Source organism: Danio rerio, chromosome 4 (assembly GCF_049306965.1).
Source record: "Danio rerio strain Tuebingen ecotype United States chromosome 4, GRCz12tu, whole genome shotgun sequence".
In the NCBI taxonomy this organism is placed as follows: Eukaryota; Metazoa; Chordata; class Actinopteri; order Cypriniformes; family Danionidae; genus Danio; species Danio rerio.
In genome coordinates, this window is record NC_133179.1 from 19,888,542 (window position 1) to 19,910,532 (window position 21,991).

Consider the following 21,991-nt stretch of genomic DNA (forward strand, 5'->3'; position numbering starts at 1 on the left):
TTTATTTGTATATGAATATAACTCAACGCTCATTCATATTAATGTTATACTACCTTTTTAAAAATAAATATTTTGTATATTGAATGCATATTACAATTCTGAAAATGATTTTAATTTTGATTACTTCTACTTTCTCTTCATTCCAAAGTATGTAACAGGTTTAATAATAAATGATTATTGATATAATAATAATAAAAACAACAACAACAACAATATTATTATTATTATTATTATTATTATTATTATTATTATTATCATTATGCATTTACTATCTATTCTGAGTTTTATAATTATTATTATTATTATTATTATTAGCTTTAATTTTAGCCTTATAATTAAAGCATTTAAATGAAAGCTGTCTTTTATTAATATTATTATTATTATTATTATTATTATTATTATTATTATTATTATTATTATTGTTGTTGTTGTTGTTATTATTATTGTTATTAGCCTTATTATTAGCCTTATTATTTGCTTTAATATTAGCCTTATAATTAAAGCATTTAAATAAAAACTTTTATTATTATTATTGTTATTATTATTATTATTATTATTATTATTATTATTATTATTATTATTAACCCTGTTATAAATAAAGCCTTTAAATAAAAGCTGTCTTTTATTATTGTTATTATTGTTATTATTATTATCATTATTATTGTCCTTAATAAAATTTACATGTTTAAATAAATGATGTCTTTAATTGTTATTATTATTAATAATATTATTATTATGTATTTACGATCTATTCTGAGTTTTATTATTATTATTATTATTATTAGCTTTATTATTTGCCTTAATATTAGCCTTATTATAATTAAAGCATGTAATTAAAAGATGTCTTTTATTATTATTATTATTATTGTTATCTTTAATAAAATTTTAATTTTTAAATAAAAGCTGTCTTTTATTATTATTATTATTATTATTATTATTATTATTACTATTATTATTATTATTATTATTATTATTATTATTATTAAATTATGATTTAAATGATTACTTCTGCTACCAACTTTCCTTTATTCCAAAGTAAATTACATGTAAGATGTTACACCTGTAATAATTATTTGTTTATTATGAATAATCATGCTCATTATTCATGCAACTAATACAATACAACTTGTCTTACTATACTTTCTAACCATACATGTATATATTTCATGTCTGTCAGTGAGAATCCATTGGTTGTGGCCAACAGTTCACCATGTATTATAAGTACAAAAGTGTCAAAAAATAGGGTTTGAAATTTTCTGGATGCTGACAGTATTATAAAAAGCCCAAAGCTACTGCATACAGAGCACTAAATTGGAAACCACGAGTGATACCCAACACTACCACCTTTACATTTCCTTCCATTTTTCTCACTTTTCCCCAGGGGAGAAAGAGGTGCAGAGCATGCAGGACTCATATACAGTAATTGTGCATCCTCTCCATCAAATCTGTCCTTGCATCTTGTGTTGTGTATCCCCAGTTCCTCCTTCTCTCTGCTATTATATCCAGCTCTTAATTAGTGTTTGATGTGAAGGAGTGTGTGAGAGTGTGGAGTAGAAGCTCAAAGCCCATCTAGTGCAGCTGTCTGTTTTACCACAGGACGATCTGACAGCCAAGAGCCTCTAATTACACACACGCACACAAACACACACATACACACAAACCACAGACACACACTTTTTATACTGTACATTCATATCTCTATGTCTCTAACTGTATATTCATATATTCCTACCCAACCCTCACAAGAAGTAATCTGCATTTTTACATATTCAAAATACTTAATTCTGTGTCATTTATTAGACGTTTTCCTCCTGAAACCGAAGCAAAATTTACCCACAAGGTCAAAATTTGACTGTATTGCTCTACTTGTAGGGACAATTGGTCAACACAATGTGACGAATACAAGCTACACACCTCCGACATGATAGCAGGATAACAGCAGCATTATATGTTTACGGTCAGGCAAGTTGTTGTGTTTGTGTTCTTGTTGACCATTTCACGTTCTCAATCTACATGTCAGCTGGTGGATTTATGAATGATTAGTGCATTAAAAACATTTGCTCTGTCAAATACACTGCAGAAAAGAAAAGAAAGAAAAAGCTATAACTTTAGTTATCTAGAAGTTCAAATAACAAACCAAATCTTATATCAAGAAATATTTTTTTAGTGCTGTGCAATATTGAATTGCAATCAGTCGCATCCAGAATCAACTCAGGATCATTATTGATACGTACCCCTATATACGTTCCTGAAGATCGCGAAATATGTCACAGGAGGTACTTTTTTGCTGTACACAGCCCACTGTGTATGCTTTTCCAGATCTCAAATTTCTCTTGTGAGGGCCGTAAACTGACTGACTGACTGACTGATTGACCGACCAACCGATTAACCCACCCACCCCTAAACCCAACCGATAGTGTTTTCAAAAGCATTGATTGACCAGCGCCCACCTTCTCGGCTGCCTGGCTTTACTGCATTTTCAGATTTGACCAAGTTCTCACGCTCTTACTTACTTGTTTAATTTTTTTGCCTATTGTTTACCAGCTTTCTGGAATCGTTCTTCACCTGACTTGAACCTCGTCGTCATTGTCAACTCCTCTCTGTGTCTCAAGTCCACCGATATACAGGGCGAGCTGGTAACAGTAGAAAAGCCATCCACATGGAGGTAAGCGGTCAGCTGGTACAGCGCGAAAAGAAACAGAAGCTGTCGGCGGCATCATACCGCCCCGTAGCATTTGTTATAAACACAAAATGCAGTCAAAAATTGCTATGGCTACATAATTTGTGCTCTAGAAATGTATACAGCGGTACATTTTCACAATGAGCCTGTGTTGTCAAAAAAGGTTTGTTTTGAAATAATACATGTGCGTACACTGTCCATATTTATTTAGTATAAATACACACTGGCATGCATATATTTGATAAGATATTTATTTTTATTTAGGTTTATATATATATATATATATATATATATATATATATATATATATATATATATATATATATATATATATATATCATACAAATTATATAATTAAATTTGTATGTAATAAAATAGTTTTGTATAGTTTTGTTTCTTTGTATCTGTGTCTATCACATATAAATAATAAATACTGCTTAAAAAATACACTTTAATAATAATAATAAACTTGTATTATGTCAAAACAATCTTTCATTTTGGATGTGAATCACAATTAATCAATTAATTGCCATCAAAATAATCTTTTTTTCTTGAAAATAGCAATATCATCTTCCAATGGGGTAAATAATATAATTTTATTGTAAATTTAAATTAAGATTATTTTGCTTACCTCACTGGCAGATAATTTAGCTTGTTTAAGGGAAAAAACTAATTTATCTAATTTTAACAAATTTACAATTTTTCATTGATTTATAATTTCTGAAAACCAAACAATATGTTTAACTTGTCTAGAGAATGCTTCTTTATTTAAGAATGTTTTTAGATATTTGGACTAGAAACAAGACAAAAGCAAGCTTTGCAATGTGAAATCAATCAGATTGAAATTTGTGTTCATAAATACAATAATGCTATGTAACTTTTGAAATTTGAAATCTAATATTAAATTACGATTACAAAAAATGAGCAACTATTCTTTTAACAACATAAGCTCATTTTGAAAACGTACCCCCATATACATTACAGGAGAACATGAATTATGTGGCCAGAGCTACGTATGGCTACATTTTATGTTAAAAATTAAAGCTATGGGGCAATATGACGTCGCTGGCGCTTTTGTTTCTTTTCTTGCTACCAGCTGACCGCTTGCCTCCATGTGGACTACTTTTGGCTCTTTTTAGTTTGACCAGTGGCTCGCCGCATATGTTGGCGGTCTTAACCCACAGAGAGGAGTGGACTGTGATGAAGGTGTTCAAGTCCAGTGAAGAATAGTTCTAGAAAGCAGGTGAAACAAAAGACAAAAAATAAAATAAACAAGAAAATAACGGCGAGAAAGTTGTAAGATCTGTGGTAAAAATCAGTCGGCCATGAGGATATTTCTATTTGTGGATTGCTTGTGAAAATGCTGTCAGTTGGGTTTGGGAAACGGGGTAGATTGGTTGATCAGTCCAACCCGATCTCATGGCACTTCCTAACGTTTTGATTCAGTGGCTAATTCATATCATCCCCATAGATCATTAAGTTTAAGAATGTGGTTGGGTGCCATGCCTCTTTTTTTAAAATCAAACATTTTAATGAACTCGAACTAGTACAAATTAGCCACTAAACTGACAAAACCATTTCCTCTGCAGTAAGTCAGTCAACATCTGGTGGATTTATGAGAAGATCAGACACAAAAGCCACTTGAAAAGAAAAAAATTTCATCTGAAAAAGATTACACAGCGACCTTTAATGAATTTTCTGAAACAAAAAACAGCAAAAAAAAAAAAAAAAAAAACATACCTCATGGGATGTCTTTTGCACTGTCCAGAAATGTATACAGGGATACGTTTCAATAATGGGCCTGGGTTGTCTTTAACTACTAAGTAATATTAATAAATTATATCTACTTACTATATGGTTGGGGTTAAAATGCAGATTATGTTAGGTGTTTAGTTGTATGAAATTATAATTCATTGTAATTACTATCGTAAGTGCATGGAACATCTTTAACTACAGTACATCACCTTAAATTAAAGTGTTACCAAATTCACTCTAAAGAAATTGAAGTGACATAATGCCAAATGATAAATTGCTACTCTCATTACAGGTCACTTAATTTGTCAAAATGAATTGTCTGGTAATGCAGCGCTGCTTTAAGTAGCTGTTTAAAATTAGAGTGTGTCAAATGTTATGTTCTAATATATGCATTAGCATTGTGGCTAGCATGACTTTGCTGCAAGTTAGATTGCAAGACATCCAAACGGTTCACATGTGCAATGAAACGCATGCATTATCATCAGCATATTGTATATAATTTTACTGCTATTCTTATGCAAAAATCTTTTTGGGTCTCTTGAATTACCCTTGCTATGGTTTAGTTATTTTTAGCAAAAGAATTCACAAGAAATTATAACTAATAAGTGACTTGCTAGACTACAAACATTGCATTGCTTTAGGATGAACAATTGTATTTCCATGCATGGGCATTTCTAAGTCTATATTTGTGTTTAGCTCATAAACTGTACACTAAATTATCACCTCAGTCCCCTTTCAATTTTATATAAAATGCTGGCCGGATTTGGCTCCTCTCTGTCTTTTGCTTTTCATTTGATCAGCAAACCACAGCTGTGCAGAGCGAGAGAGCCAGGTATACGTTTATCAATGAATTGTTACAATATCTGCTTATTTGCAGTCCTTAGCTACAGATAGTTGTATCGCTTGAACTCCATGTCATAGAGGTACAATTAGGTTTCCCATCTACTGTTTCCTTGGTGCTCAACTCATAATCACAGATGTTTCCTCTAGCAAAAAATGTAACTTTTAACAGACTTTTTGCTATTTTTATTTCAAAATGAACACCTGTAAAACACTTTTCTTTTGCCAACCTCATAAGCTGAGCCCACCTAAAATTAAAATCCTGAAATCATCCATATACAGTTTAAAAAGAATGTAAAAAAAGACATTTACAACATGAATTTAAATATTATTTGAAAAATTAAAAAAAATTGCAAGCACACGTTAACAAAATATATCATTGAAAATTTACATGAAAGAATTTATAGCATTAATATTTTAATGTACAGCCACAGCAAAGTTTTTAGCCCTCCTGTGAAATTTTTACTTAGTATTTCCCAAAACTGTTTAAAGAAGAAATTTTTTCAACACATTTTAAATAACAATAACAATATTTTTTTTTCTTGGCCATGATACATTTTTGAAGTGATTTTGAAAGATACTACTATAGCTTAAAGTTCCATATAAATGCTAAACTAAATCAAAAAGTTTATATTATATATATATAAAAAGACAGTGTTTCTCAACCACATTCCTGGAGAACCACCAGCTCTGCTCATTTTCCATGTCTCCATAACCTAACACAGCTGATTCAGATCATCAGCTCATTAGCAGAGACTGAATGAGTGTGACTGATAAAGGAGGCATCCAAAACATGCAGTGTTGGTGGTCCTCCAGGAATGTGTTTGAGAAACACTGTCCTAAAATATATATGTTGTAAAAAGTCTTGTTTAAGCTTGGCTGGAACAATTTTTTAATTTTTCGACATATTATGAAAATGTACTTGCAGAAAATGTGTTTTTAAAAATAACTAATATTTATTTAGTAGGAGTGATAATGTTTTTGCCTTCAAACGGTTTTGCGTGATAAAACTTCAATGTATAACCAGGAGCCACAGGTATTCATTTTGGCTTTTGCCTTTATATAATTTTTGAGTATCAAAGTGACAAATAGTTGTTGACCTGGATTTTATGAATTGTCAAGGGTCACAGTTTCAGCAAAAATCATCTTTAATATTCAACAGAAAAAGAAAAAAAGTCACCCCTTTGCCTGAAGGTCAGTAAATTAACAGTGAATATTAATTTTGGGGTGAATCATCCCTTTAAAGTTTGCTACTGAGAGCTTGTTCAGGTGAATTGTGGCAGAGCCGCTCTGCCGCCTGATTTGTTCTCTGTCACACCTCTGCTCTGCCACTGGCGTTTCAGTCATGGCTAAAAATCTATTCCACCCACTGTGTCTGACTCCAGCTCTGTCTTTACCCGCTAGATTTATTGTCATCTTAATGTGGTTTTAATTTTACTTTCCACTCCAAGAGCAATATCCTTCACCTCTCTCAGGAGGAATGGGCACAGACATGTCTTTGTTGGACTTTATATCATATCTATATATTTAAATAGTGATGTGGATTATTGTTTTAATGTTAAAATGTAAGAATCAGTGTGGCCAAACAATTAAGGGACAATTAACAGTGTAATAATAATAAAAGTAATAAGCAAAAGTAGTATAGGTAAAGGCAGGATGAATTGGAGTGAGGATGATGATGGATAAAAGAAGGTGGTGTAACATATTGTAACCTGCATTCTGGAGATAAACATTCCATTTAACATTCCAGAAAACAATCTGGGTGAATCGCCAGGACAATAAAATCACTTGGTGACGAAAAGTCTGGCTTGGTAATCCCTGGTGACATGTTAACAAGTCTGGGAGACTTCACAGAACCACTCTCTGCCTACTTCAAAAGAACGTGACAGATAAGATAAGAAAAGGAAAAAAACCTCTTTAGCCAACATTCTGCTCACAGACAAGACATTCCTCAAAATTAAACAAAGACATTTATAACCCAAATCTCTTGTTTAATTTCATTTAACTTTTGTAATGTGTACAATACCTGATATAGACTATACACATTCACGCTTGCAGGCCTTTTTAAAAGCATCAATGATGTAAGGATATGGGAACTATGTGATGTACTTGTAGAGTGTTTGGTGTCAATAGAATGCCCTCGACATTTTACAACACATGATGCATAGATCGAGACCATAACTCGCATTGTTTTATTCTTTAAAGCCCTGTATTAAATGCCTGTCCGCATGCTTTAGGCGGGCGCTCAAATTTGCATACGCGCAGCCCAGAGACAAAGGAAGGTTCGCGCGCAAACTTTCCCCTGAAATCATTGGTCAGAATGCTGTACGGGTTGTCACGTGACCCGCAGGTATAAGCACACTTCCCCCCAAACATCTGGGCAGAAAGAGAACGTCCCAAAAAGGAACATCATTGACGGTGGTCCCTTTAAGGGCCACATGGCTCTTCACAGCCGCATGGACTTTCCCGCCACGCTTTCTTTATTTTCCGGCAAAGTAAATTCAGTTTAAAGTTTGCGATCGTGTTCGTCCGAACTGCATTACAAACTCCACGCATCAAAGGACATCAAGAGTAGTTTTCATCACGACGGAAGAGAGACGCATAAAAGAGACCTCCAGACATGAAAAACCAGGTGATTTTAGTTATGCGATTAAGCTGTGCCCCTTTTATCAAAAAGGTGTTTTTTATAACCTTGGTGGTCCTTAATGGTGCGGGTGGAACTGAAAGTTTTGTCACTCTTTTATCTGAAATCTCTATCTCCTCGCTTTACTATTTCTCTTTGTTGTTACACGTTCTATAGACCCGATATCTCCGCGTGGTTTACCTTTGTTCTGTGTTAAATGTATGTTTGTGCGTTTGTTTGTTCGTTCCGTCTGACTAGTCAATAAATTCCATTTATAATCAAATGAATTGTATTGTTTGCCTCACGAGAAAAGGTCACTGAAATACAGATTCCCCTGCCTAGCTATTATAAGTTGTTTAAAACTTTTGAATGATTAATCTACTTCACAAGAAGTAGCAATTAAATTCCCTTTTTCTAAATGAATAGATTACCGTGTTCGCTTGGAAGAGCGGCGGCTCTGCTTGTGTTCGTTTGGTCAAATTAACAATAAATTGATCCGGAATATTAATGATTAATAATAATTCGTTATTGTTGATAATTAATATTCATAATCTGGGAATTTCATGAGAAAAAGAAAGATGAAAAAGAGAAAGTGAAGGAGGAAGAAAAAAGATAAGGAATAATAAGGATAAGGAAGAATGAAATAGAGAATGAGAAAAGTGGAAGGAGAAGAATGAGGAAGAGGAAAAAAGAGGGGGACACTGAAGAATGGAGGAGCAGAAAGAAGTGGAAGGAGAAGGAGGAAGAAAAGAGGAATGAGAGAAATAGATCAGGAAGAAAGAGGGGGATTAGGAAGAATGACATGAAGAATGAGAAAAAGGAAGTGGAAGAATGAAGAAGAGGAGAAAAAGAGGGTAAGGACGAAGGAAAAGGAAAATGGGAAAGAGGAAGGAGAAGGAAGAGGAAAAGAGAAAATAGGCGACAATGAAGGAAAAGAGGATGAGAAAGAGAAAGTGTAAGGGAGGAAAAAAGAAAAAAGTGGGGGATAAGGAAGAAGGAAGGACAAGAGAGGTAGTGGAAGTAAAAGGAAGAAGAAAGCAAGAGGAAAGAAGGGATATGAAAGAAGGAAAAAGAAGGACGAGAAAGAGGAAGTGGAAGGAGACGGAAGAGGAAAGAAAGAGGAATGATGGGGGTAAGGAAGAAGGAAAAAGAAGGATGATAAAGAGGAAGTGGAAGGAGAAGGAGAGGAAAGAAAGAGGAAAGAGGAAGGGGTCCGTTGGAATTCCTGTGTAAAGTTTATAAGCTCTTCTCATGTTCACGCGGGTTTCCTCCGGGTGCTCCGGTGTCCCCCACAGTACAAAGTAGGGTATCCGCTGTGTAAAACATATGCTGAATAAGTTGGGGGTTTATTCCGCTGTGGCGACCCTCTGATTAAAAAAGGGACTAAGCCAAAAACAAAAGGAATGGATGATTGAATGAGGAGCAAGAAAAAGAAATAGGAGCAAGGGAATAAAAGGTGGATGTAAGAAAAAGAAGAAAGTAAAGCAACCAACTGGTAAAAAGGAAATTGAAGATTTTTTTAGCTTTACAGAAACGTTTGCAATTTTCTTTTATTAAATCATTTTTAAAACATTTGAAAGTTTCAGTTAACAACCTAAAGGTCTGCATATAATATCTGAAATCACAGATGTGGGTGAAAATATTTGTTATGCTAATGATTTCTGTGCGCTTATTGTTAAATATAAAATCTGGATACAAATTATTGTGTTCATTAAATCAGTTTGATTATTTCATACGCATAATTATTCCCCACATAAATGCGAATCTCATTATACCCATAGAGACAATTTGCACTATATGCAAACACTGACAAAACACTCATCAATATTTACTGTTCCTTCACAGTGTTAATATTAGTCATGTGCTATATGTGTTAATATAGATGCTTCATGATTTCAACATTTTAACTCAAACAGATGTTAAAGACCTTTCCGTATTAAAAATAAATAAATAAAAAAATTTCCAACTAACAGCACAGCAGGTTATTATGTTTTCCTGCAAACTATGTTCTTGTCACTATCTTTCTCTCAATATTTTTGTCTGCAGTGCTATCTGACTTCATTGATTTATTTGTCCTTCGGGGCTTAGTCTAAATACATATTGCTACTTCCACAGACACTCATTGAACTGTTTCAAGCCTCATATGAAAAATGTCAGACTGATGTGCTGATTGATTATTGTGAAAGTGTCTGTCTGCTCATCCTGTGTGGAGTCGGTGGAGGAGTGAGAAGGTGTGTGCGTGCACTGTTAGACTTTGCCGCAATTTTACAGTTATTTAAAGCACAGTAAAATACCACATACATTATTTGCAGTTCAGTATAGAAATATGCACTGCATAGTGGGTTATTATAAAACTTTTACAGTAACTTGCTGCATATTAGGAATTTGCAGTATTCTACTGCCATCAAAGTAATTAAGTATGGCTACTGTAGTTGAAGACAAAATGTGTCACTTGTTTGGACTTTATTAAATTCAGAAGTAAATGCTAAAAATGAAGCTTTTGCGCATTAAAATGAAAGTACTGTAAATTTTGTCACACTGTGAAAAAAATTAAATGTGGTAAAGGGCACTTTACAATAAAATATGTTGCAGTTAGACTATTTTACCGTAAAATAAAATTGCTATTGTAAAACACACTTACAGATAAGTTACTGTAAAGGGGCAGTTGCGGTGTATTGCTGGGAACAGTGCTGCCCGTAAGTTACTGCAAAAATACAATAAAATGTTTAACAATGTGTGTGTATGGATGCATTCAAATCAACAGAGCAGACACAGATGATACAGGACAACAGTTTTACGTCATATACTTTTAAAGGAAATACACATTAAGATTAAAAAGCTCTTTTACAAAAGCGTCTCGGCCATGAATCACACTGACAAAAAAACAACAAACAAAAAAACAACTATTGTGTATGAAAAAAAAAAATAAAATAAAATAAAATAATAAAATAAAAAAATAAAATAAAATAAAAAAATTTAATTTAATTAAATTAAATTGCCTCTACAAGTATTTCACTTTCCAAAATGTCAGCAATTCTTTTTGACAACCTAAACGAGGGCCATTTAACAGATGTGATAAAATGAAAAGCAGTAATGATGATCTAAATAGATTAAATACCAATTAGCATCTTTACAACAATAAAATGATTCCTGAATCCCCTTCGCTGTGTCATTAAAGTCATCCATAATCCTTTAAGTATTAATTTAAACAAAACGCAAATACCATTATATTTGCACAGAAGGGGTCATTTGAGGGCGTTTCCACTAATGCACCATGAATGAGATTAGGACTCAGCCCACCATCATATCCCTCATTGTTACGTGTCAAATCGGGATTAACAAAACGCTGGGAATTGAAAGAGACCCACAGAACAGCTTCTGACTAAACTCGTCTATAATTACAGAAGTAGAGCTGCCACAGGTGAAGATGAGATGAGAGAGAGAGAGAGAGAGAAAAAAAACTCTCTTCAATTACGCCGCTCCCGAACTGATTCTACATTCTCTAAAACGCATGAAGAACGTTTGAATGAGAGGCTAACAGAGAAGGAAAATGAATTATTGATTCCAATTACGCAGGCAAGAGCGGAGCCTATGCAGTTAGACATTTTATTGAAGTCTCCGTGTGTGAAAGAGAGAGGGAAACCGAAAAAAAGAGGAAAGGGTTTGACCTATCAGTGGTTATCATGATGAAATTATCTAAATCATAAAATCATAAGCGGGTCTGGATCGACAATAAATGTGGCCGGCTGGGGGTCGTGCGGCGCTACCCTCTTTAAAACATATCATATTCGTGTCGTAACTATTAAAATGCTAATAAAGGTCATCAGTGGATTCATATGCTTTTATTACAGCACTCGGTGGTCCTGATTAAATTATTGCAAGGCTTAATCGCGGTACATGATGGAGATGTGTCAATTTGAGACGATGTTAGATGGAATTATTATGTCTATTATTTTGAGATGAGATCACTGTCACTGATGTAACTGGGTTGTGTTTTTGGAGAATACTGTCAGTAGATTCAGGCTCGTATGGGGGTTTGGGTGGTTTGAACAACCCACCTCCTACTGATAAAAAGTGATATTGTCCCAAACATGAGCTCATTTGTCTTACTTGGACTACTATGCCATCATAAAGTGTGAAAATAACCAGAGAGAAATCAGAGAGGGCTTCCAATGAATCCAAACAATTATTTTTCATAAATCCAACATCCAGCTGTGCAAGACATAAAAACATAAATACAATATGAAAAAAAACAATACAAAAAAACATACAATATGATGAAAGTGAAGTCATCTTTCACTACATGTAGTCCAACTTTTATTCTGAATCATTGACCTTATTCTTGAAAGAAAAAAAAAAAACAATAAAAAGGTTTGAAGCACTAAAAGCGGCCCATGTTAAAGTTTATTTAAATTCTAATTAGGCTATTTTTGTTATACATAAACTTTCAAAAAGTTAAGCTCTACATTATTTATATAATATGTTTTAATTGTTTGAAAGATCATATTCTGACTGAGGAAAGTTGAATGTGCTGGACAGTTTGTTATTTGCCCAATAAGGTAAATAAAAGGTTTTCCAGACTTTCTTTAAAATTATATTTGAAAAAATATATTTACACAAAAATTCAGTGACACAATTTAATTAAAGTGTATACAAGTAGATTAATAAACTAGAAATATGTTTTTACAAACATATCAAGAATGACTTTTTACAGTTAACATCCATTGCAGTTGTTTTTGTGTTAGAATAAATTGTTTCTGAAAGGTACACCTCCTATGGTTAACTGTCGCCTCTGGCTTGTTTGTCCTTCAACAGTGACATTCGAACAGAATCATTTTAATCTAACTAGAACTACACCAGAATCTTACAACAACTCAGCTGCCTGTCTGATATATTAAATACTTCCCACAAATTGAAATATTCTTATGGCTTTTTATCTTTTTTCTGTTCATCCATGTAAAACGAATTTGACACAATCTGCATTGCCATTGCTATACATAAGTGACTTGACATGATTAAATTGTTCATTCAAAAATTAAAGTCAAAGCAGGTACAGGAGGTAAATATGATATCAGATTGACATTGTACCCCAACGTAGCAGGGCTGTTGTATTTTGTTTGGAAATGAAACCCCGGTTGATGTCAAACGTCAATGTCAGGTCGACGTCAATGTCCAACATCCAAACTAAAATCAACCAAATATTTATATCTAATGATGTTACATCTTAACGTTGTGTGGATGTTACCACTATGACGTCTATCACACGTCAGGTTGCCATACCTGATGAATAAATGTCAGTTGTTGACTTCAGTATGACCGTGGTTTAAGATGTTGGCTTGACGTTGAATTTTGGCCACTTTCCAACACAATTTAAAATCAACCAAATATTATGTAATAAAATGTTATTTGAGGTCATTATTGGACGCTGGCTAGACATTGAATTTTGGTCACCTGACGTCACAACTCAAATCTAATCTAATATTAAATGACATTGTGTGCCTGCCGACAAAACCCTGCCGTTGTTCAAAAGTTCAGCCAAAACACAATCCATATTCTAGTACATTCTTCTGTGAGGTGTTTATATGTTCTGTGTCCTTTACAGTAAGTTATTTTATTGGTTTTCTGACAGTCATCTAACATTCAGAGGACTAGACTAGCTTAATTACCAGCCCTCTGAAAGCTCTCTGAAACCCAACCAAAACATTCACATTAAAAAAATAAAATAAAAATAAAAAATTTACCTCCTTAAAGCTATTGACAAAATGAAAGTGTAAGATCAAGATAAGTAATGTTGATGATGACAAACTTTATTGTTGATTAAAAACTTGCACGTGAATAAATGTTTGTAAAAAGAAATGTTTTTGGCCAGAATTAGTCTATTGTTCTATAGCATTAATTAATTAGTAGCAAAAAAAGAAGAAGAAAAAAAACGTTGCAAACATGTTTCTATCATGAATAGGCTTTATAGTTAGACTGATGCAAAAAAGCAGAAAACTCAGATTAGCCTGAAAGTTTGAAGGTAATGGTTTGAAAGCTTTAAGAGCAAATGTGTTTAGAAATGTGGCCTCAAAAGAACTCAGACATGTAGAAACAAAATATTTTTGCTGCAGGCAGCCAAGAAATTGAAAGACCTCAACCCTTGTAAACAAAATTCCAACATTTTTCACACACAAAAACAAAAAAACAACCAATTTCACTAAAGACAACAGTGATTATTAGAATAAGCAATTTAATCAGTGCAACCTTTTAGGCAGACTGTGATGTGCTCTTGACTTGTCTTGACACACAATAACAGCCAAAAATGTGTCATTCCTGCTCAAAAAAAATACTTTTGACCTTTTACTCTTTCAACCAAAAAGCCATTTCACCCCATGTAATGCAAAATGACGTGCTTTAGTTTGAGAATAGGCAATGGGGTCCATCCTATTTCGCTCACTTTAACATTTCTGGCCTCGCGACTGCTTTAGAATATGGACAAAGCTGGATTATTGACTGCAAATCCAACACATACACACCCAAGAACAAAAGAACAATTGCACAGCTATTCATACACATACACACACAAACATACACACACTTGGGACCTAACCAGGTCCACTCAGTGACACCATTGTCTGCTCTGTAACCCAAGTAATTGCTATTGTTGATATCTATTAAGATGGCAATTTGACCTTGTCTTATCCCTAATAACGTGTGTTGTGTGTGCGAGATGAGATTAGATTTTGAGGTCTCTCGGTGCAGGTCTTCTTCACACAGGGATGCTTTACAACATTCAGACGCTCCTCAGAGAAACGGTAAGTAAGAGATAGCGTTAAAGGGAAAGTCTGCTCTGTGTGAAAGCACTTTGACACGTTAACTATGAATAATTACATGCACAATTTGAATAATGAGGCTCACAAAATGGAGGTTTGCTTGCAGGTATCAGAGGGCTGTCAGCTCACATTGAGCAGACACATTTAGTCTATATTAAAGCATTTTAAGAGATTAACACTAGTCATGAATACACAGATTTCTGCTAACACGTCTGTCTTAATCCCTCTCAGATAACATTTCTCCTGATGTTCTGTGAGTAACAGAGAGGACAAATCAACTCTGCGGTTTAAACAATGACTTTACATGACATTTTAGTTGTTTAAAACAATATTGTATAAGATATAATATGTATTTATAGAAAGTTAGGTCCATAAAATAACAGAATGTATCATATTTTGCAATACTAACCCAGAAAATACATTACATGACTTAAAAACGGTGAAAAATGACAATAAAAGTCACATTTTCAAACTTTCAACATCAAAATTTGTTTAAGGAAAGATTCCATAATGCAATTCAAAAGCATTAACAAATGGGAATACCAATGAATGACAAAATAAGGAAAATTGTTAATATACAGATGTTTTTTTTATTGTGAGACTTTTTAAAGTTCAGGGAAAAAAACATATTACCAAAACATTCAAACATTCACATCAATAAAATCTGGGTGTTTTTTTTTTTTTTTTTTTTTTTTTTTTAGCATTTAAGGTTGGTTCAGATAATTTTGACCTCCTTAAAACCGTTGACAAAGCAAAGGTGTTAACCAATATACACTTGACCAATATACTAAAATCTGTTTACATCAGCACAAGGTAACAACTACAGGTAAGTAAGTGAGTAACAAAGAAAAAAATGTGTATTAATTGAGACAATTGATTAAGAAATGATTTGTTTTGCGGAGATCAAAGAACAGACTGTAATTGAGTTTTTTTTTTCTTTTTTACAGTGTTTAGATCTTGGATGTTAAATCAATTGATGACAAATTTGAAGTCACATGAAAATTGAGTTTTGTGGAAACTCAGTAATTGAGAAAACTCAAAGTCCTTTAGAAAATGTTGAGATCAGTGGAAAATCTCATGAAAACAAGAAAAAAAAGTTTCAGGCCTAAATAAACACTGCAGGAAAAATAAATAAATCAAGAAAATTGATGGAGAAAACTTATGTTGAGATCATAAGAAAACAACTTAAGCTTGTTGAGATCTTTGAAAAAGAAGTTTTGAAAAACTGTGTGATTGAGAAAACATTTTATGATGTTTGGATCTGAAGAAGATTAAACCAAAATCTGAAGAAAACAACTCATATGACAAGATCTCGAAAAGATCACTCAAGATTTAAACATGCTGTAATTTATGTCGACGAAACTGAAAATAAAGAAGTTGATCTCTTAATACTAATGTTGAGGGGACAGGAAAATCAGTTAATACCAATACAACAAGAACATTAAACTGATATTATTAAAACATAATCAACTAACTCACAAAAAAATGCGATAATGTTATTAAAATCATAAAAATATGTTTATTATAAGTAAAACTTTTGATCAAGAACACTTTTGTTTAGAAAAAAAAATGAGATAATAAGAAGAAAATATAGATCTTGCAGTGCATGTTGAAGGTAAACTGAACATTTACTCCCAATTTACTCATCCTCAACCTTTATGAGTTTCTTCTTCTTCTGTGAAAACCTGCAACAAGATTGACTTCCATAGTAGCAAAAACAAATACTTTGGAAGTCAGTGGTGACTGGCTTCCACCATTGTTTCCAATGTTTTCACTTGTGTTTAAGAGAAAAAAAGACATCCACAGGTTTGAAACAAGCAAAGCAGGAGTAAATGATATTATATTTTTTGAATGAACTATTCCTTTAAATTAATTATCTTGTATTTAGTTACACAAATTGACACTTTATCTAAACTCCATCATACAATGACTCAATGAAAGCGATGTTTACTATAAATATACTACAATCACGTTGCAGTGCTTGCTTCAACCTTAAATAACTCTTGCACAATAATAAACCTTAAATACCTCTTTTGCACACAATATTCACCTGTAATAACTCTCTTGCACAATATCCTGTACAACATTATAAAGTCTCATGTAAAAAAAAACTTCTAGTCTTATGTGTATAGTTAAAGTATTTGTTTTATATGTGTAGGTTTTTATTTCAGCTCTTATCTCCAATAATTAATTTATGTAGCACTGTTGTCCTGCGAGACACGACATTTTGTTCCTCTGGATGTCCACACATTTAGCGAATGACAATAAAGCTCAACTTGACTTGAATTGTAACAATGTCACAGCAAAAAATTAACTGACTAACGGAGAATGTTGAGAAAATGCTGAGCTAAATTGGCGTTGAGGTCACCGAGAAATTGAATTACCATCTTAAGAAACACTGAAGTGCTCTCATTATAATACGAAAATTAAATCATTATCACAAGACAAAAACAAAACAACAACACTAATGCACCGAGCATCTGAAAGGGTTCCATAGACATTTTTTTTACATAAAAATGATCAGTTATTCCTTAGATTTCCATATAGTTCCTTATGAATAAACACATCAGGCCTGTCAGAAAAGTAACGTCTCTCTTATGATCCTAAAATCCCAAGAGGAATAATGAACGCTGATAGATCCCCATTTTTATATTCCGCTTCGTATTTCTGCAACATGCTGTGAGATTTTACACTCTACCCTCAGTTTATCCATTCATCCTTCTCACCTTCACTTTAATCATCATCTTTCCTTCAGGGACGTCTCCATCAGCGCACACCACAGGGAACAATCAGAGCACAAAGATGAGAGAAACTACAGGAGAAAACGTGAGGAAGACGACATGTTCTCCCTCAGATTTTCAGCACAGGGAACGGGCCAAACTCTGTCTCCATCGCAACAGAGTAAACAGCCGGAGATTTGTGATGCCGCGGCTCTCTGCGGTGCACTAAACCGGTGATGGAGAGCTAGAGGGAGACGGACAGCGGATGAGGGATGTGAATGAAAAGGTAATAAAGAGTAGAAACACAGTAGGTCAGATGTACTGAGTAATTGTGTCTCCTGTCTGACCTCAGCACCATCCTTTAAAACACCGTCAGCCAATCAGACACCGGGGACTGGTTACCGTGGGAGACCGGAGACGAGGAAAATGGTTCGGATTTGGAGATTGGAGATTTTCTCAATTGCTTCTTCTGCCCTTGGGGTTATGCATTGTTTTGCTGGCTCAAGAAGATCTCGTGTATGTGTGTGTGGATCTGTTTGTGTGGTTTATGAGGACCTGCAATTGTATAATGACACTGGTTTTACCTAGTTGCACTCTATTAAGGTAGTTTATGAGGACATTCTTTGTGTTCTTGTAATTCAAAATGCTTAAATCATATTTAACAGGGTCTTTTCATATTCAAAATGTGCTGTGTTTCCTAGGAAGGTCAGGTTTAGGGGTAGACGTAGGATAAGGATATATAATAGTTGTTTTTTGTAGTATAAAATGCATTACGCCTATGAAGAGTTCCCGTAAACCACATATACAAGTATGTGTGTGTGTTTGCAGAAATTGTATTTGTTGATCGTGACAGACCTGTCTCTGAACTTCCTCCCACACAAAGCTTACTATCACATAAACACAGACGCATAAAGGCTAAGATTGAGGCTAAAAGGCTAAAAACATATTTCTCCCCTTCCTGGCTTAAAAGTTGTTTACTCACATCACCACTTTCATCTTGTGTAATTTAAAAGCCTCGTCAAATGTGTTTTTTCATGTCTGAGAAGGAGCAGAGGCAGATGTGAAGCCTGAATTATCTATCAATCATCATCCAATACGGCTCTAATCCTCAAACTAAATAAATAAATAAAATCTGAGATTTTTTAGGTCTTTCAAAGCAAGCATCAATAGGAAAAACACAAACGCTTTTGGAGATCCGCAGATATATCCAAGGATTTTCCAGGAAAAGCTTATGATTTTATTTTACATTGACAATGACCAACATTTTTGAGGAGAATATTAGTGGTGCATGTCTGTCCGAAATAATATTAATGATGAATGTGGATTGTTTGAATATGGTTGCAAAGTAGATTTAAGTGATTATGGCGATATTTTAGAGGTCATTAGGGGATTAATTTTTACTTGAATTAATAATTAACACGATAAAACAATTGCATATTATACATTATAACAAATATTTAATTTCCTGTTGACAAATTACTTTAAGTACAAAATTGTGGAGAGTCTTTGAAAAGTAGGAATATTTTAATTTACATGACAAATATTTGAACAGGTAAAGTCAGGTTCAAAAATTGTTTACTTGTTTGGCCAACAAAAGTCAATGTTTTTTTAAGTGGGAATTTGGAGAATCTTTTAAAAATCACGTTTCAAACTTATATATACAGTTGAAGTCAGAATTATTGGAGGCTGTGAATTATTAGCCCCTCTGTTTTTTATCCACCAATTTTTGTTTAATGGAGAAAAGATTTTCAACACATTTCTAAACATAATAGTTTTAATAAGTCATCTCTAATAACTGATTTATTTTATCTTTGCCATGATGACAGTAAATAATATTTCACTTTTTTTAAGACACTTCTATCCAACTTAAAGTGACATTTAAAGGCTTAACTAGGTTAATTAGGTTTACTAGGCAGGTTAGGGTAATTAGGTAAGTCTTTGTTGTTTTGTAGACAATCGAAAAAATAAATAGCTTAAAGAGGCTAATAATGTTGTCCTTAAAACGGTTAAAAAAATTTTTTAAACGGTTAAAACTGCTTATTCTAGCCGAAATAAAACAAATACGCATGTATATAATCCTTACTAAATCCCACTTTTTTTTTTACCATAAACACCAACCAGTGTGATGTCAACAGGATATCTACTAAGTTCAGTTTATTTACAGTTTACAGTGTGAAACAAAGTTTTATATGAGAAAATGTTATGATAATTAAAATACTCTTTAAAATTCCTTTAAGAACTGCACTTTTAGGAACTAAAAGTAGTTTAATAGCATCGATTAAAAAAAAGGAAAAACAATTAAGCTTTAAGATAGTAAAATCATCTCGCATCATCCCGACAGCATGTGCAGTTTTTGAGTTTGTTGATGTGATGTGTACTATTGCTCATCCAACATAATAAAATAGTAAAAAAATGCACTTTAATATAAAAGAACTCTGGATTGGAACTCTTAGGAACTGTCCCAATCTGTATATTTCAGTCTTCTGTTGAATGCAAAAGATGCTATTTTGTAGAATGTTAACAGTGGTCACAGAAAACGTAGTATTTTTTTCTACTGTGGACATCAAAGTGTATTGTCTGCTCTGAAATATTCCTTCTTTTATGTTTCTGAAAATGAACAAACTTCAACCTCAAAAGTGGGGACTCCGTGAAAAACAACATCTTATTTCAACAAATTTGAACAGATCAAACAATGGAGTTTAATATGACATGTTAAAAAACAATTTGTTTACTATCTTTTAAAAAGGAGTCACCCAGTAGCTTTTAAAGCATTATTTGAATTTAATTCCAAAAGTGAGTAAACTTGTTGTCTTGAAATTAAGTAAATGAACTCTGTGCATAATTATATTTGACTGTTTCAAGCTACAACAGATTTACTCACTTAAAAATAAGAGGAAATCACTGCTAAAGTAACTAATCACTTTTTACAGTGTACGGTTGTGCAGGAGTTTATTAAAATTTCTAACCTTGTTTTTTTTTTTTTTTTTTTAATTATAACATGATGCTATTTTAGTCCTTTTTGCTCCAGAACCAAATCATACAAGTAATGCAGCAGTTTGGACCCTGAACACACCAAATTGGAATAAAACTCCATCTCTTATTCCAATATGTGCTTTTATAAAGAACATTTTGCCTTTCTGGGGAAGGCTGTTTTTGCATGAGCCTCACAGGACATAGAGCGCTCAAATTAGCTTCAGCACGGCTTGCTCCAGTGGTTCAGCCCATCTCTGCAGCCATTACAGAAGCAGTGTAATTAGTATATGCTAATGCACTGGCGATTAGCTGCCGTCAGCTCGTGGCGTCCTGTTCTACAGATGAGAGTGGCAGAACATCTGAACCTGAGGGCTCGGGCTTCTGACGCAACCCACTGGCCCTTACTCATTACGGCCTTGCCTTGCCTGTCATTACTCCCTTCATTTTCCTTGTGAATATTTGGTTTGGAAAAGCAGGGAGGACGCGTCGATCCCAGTGGTTTTAATGATATGGGAGCACTGTTATGAACGACAATGAGCCGAAACGCCACTGAAAAACAGAGGAAGTGATGCATGATGATATTTTCTGCAACTCCAGAAGAAGAGAAAAAAAAAACATTGTCATGTGGTCAATGATCCAGTTTGGTTATGCCCATGTTTTGGTTGATTGACACCATCATATTAAGAGCCTGATTGGATGGTTATTGCTTCATGTGCATCAAACAGAGCTTCCAGTATAGTTTTTGCAATCATGCTGGCATCAAATGTGTTCAACAAACTTTTTCAAGAAAGAAAAGCATGTTAAAAGTCATGTTAAATAAATATTTGTAAAATGCATTCATATTTTGCTTGTATACTCTAAAGAAAACTAAAGTATTGTGACCCATGAGTTTTATCCTTTTTTTATTATACACCGCAAAAAAATTTATAAATATTTTTTACATACAAAGGTGTTTTTGGTTTATTTATGGTTATGAATTGCGTTATAGGATCTTGATCTTTGCTCTGTTGACTTTGGCCCTAACTCATGTTATTTCCTTTTTTAGAATAGAGAGAGAGATAGGGTTCCAAACACAGTGTCTAGCCCAGATCAAGATTGCTCCCCTTAGATTGATGTTGATATCGGGTTTAATAGTGTGGAGTTGGGGTGGTGGAGGGATGCTGAAGTTGAGAGAAAACAGAGGTACGATGGGTTTGACTTTTTAAAAAAATATTTATACTTATGTATATATATATATATATATATATATATATATATATATATATATATATATATATATATATATATATATATATATATATATATATGTGTGTGTGTCAGAATTATTATATAGATTACTATAAGTCAGAATTATTATATAATATAATATTTTAACAGCGAAGCAGTGGCTCAGTAGGTAGTGCTGTTGCCTCACAGCAAGAAGGTCGCTGGGTCGTGGGTTTGATCCTCGACTCAGTTGGCGTTTCTGTGTGCAGTTTGCATGTTCTCCTTGCATTCGCGCGGGTTTCCTCCGGGTCCCTCCGGTTTCCCCACAGTACAAAGACATGGGGTACAGGTGAATTGGGTAGGCTAAATTGTCCGTAGTGTA

At 33.6% G+C, this 21,991-nt stretch overlaps 1 long non-coding RNA gene across 1 annotated transcript; it reads left to right on the forward strand.

Annotated features, from left to right (window-relative positions):
- The first annotated feature begins 7,654 nt into the window (after nt 1–7,654).
- On the forward strand, nt 7,655–21,288 carry LOC137491541 (uncharacterized). The gene is made up of 3 exons (XR_012402069.1): nt 7,655–7,907; nt 17,466–17,716; nt 17,783–21,288. It is a non-coding gene; the product is annotated as an uncharacterized lncRNA (long non-coding RNA).
- The last annotated feature ends 703 nt before the right edge of the window (nt 21,289–21,991 follow it).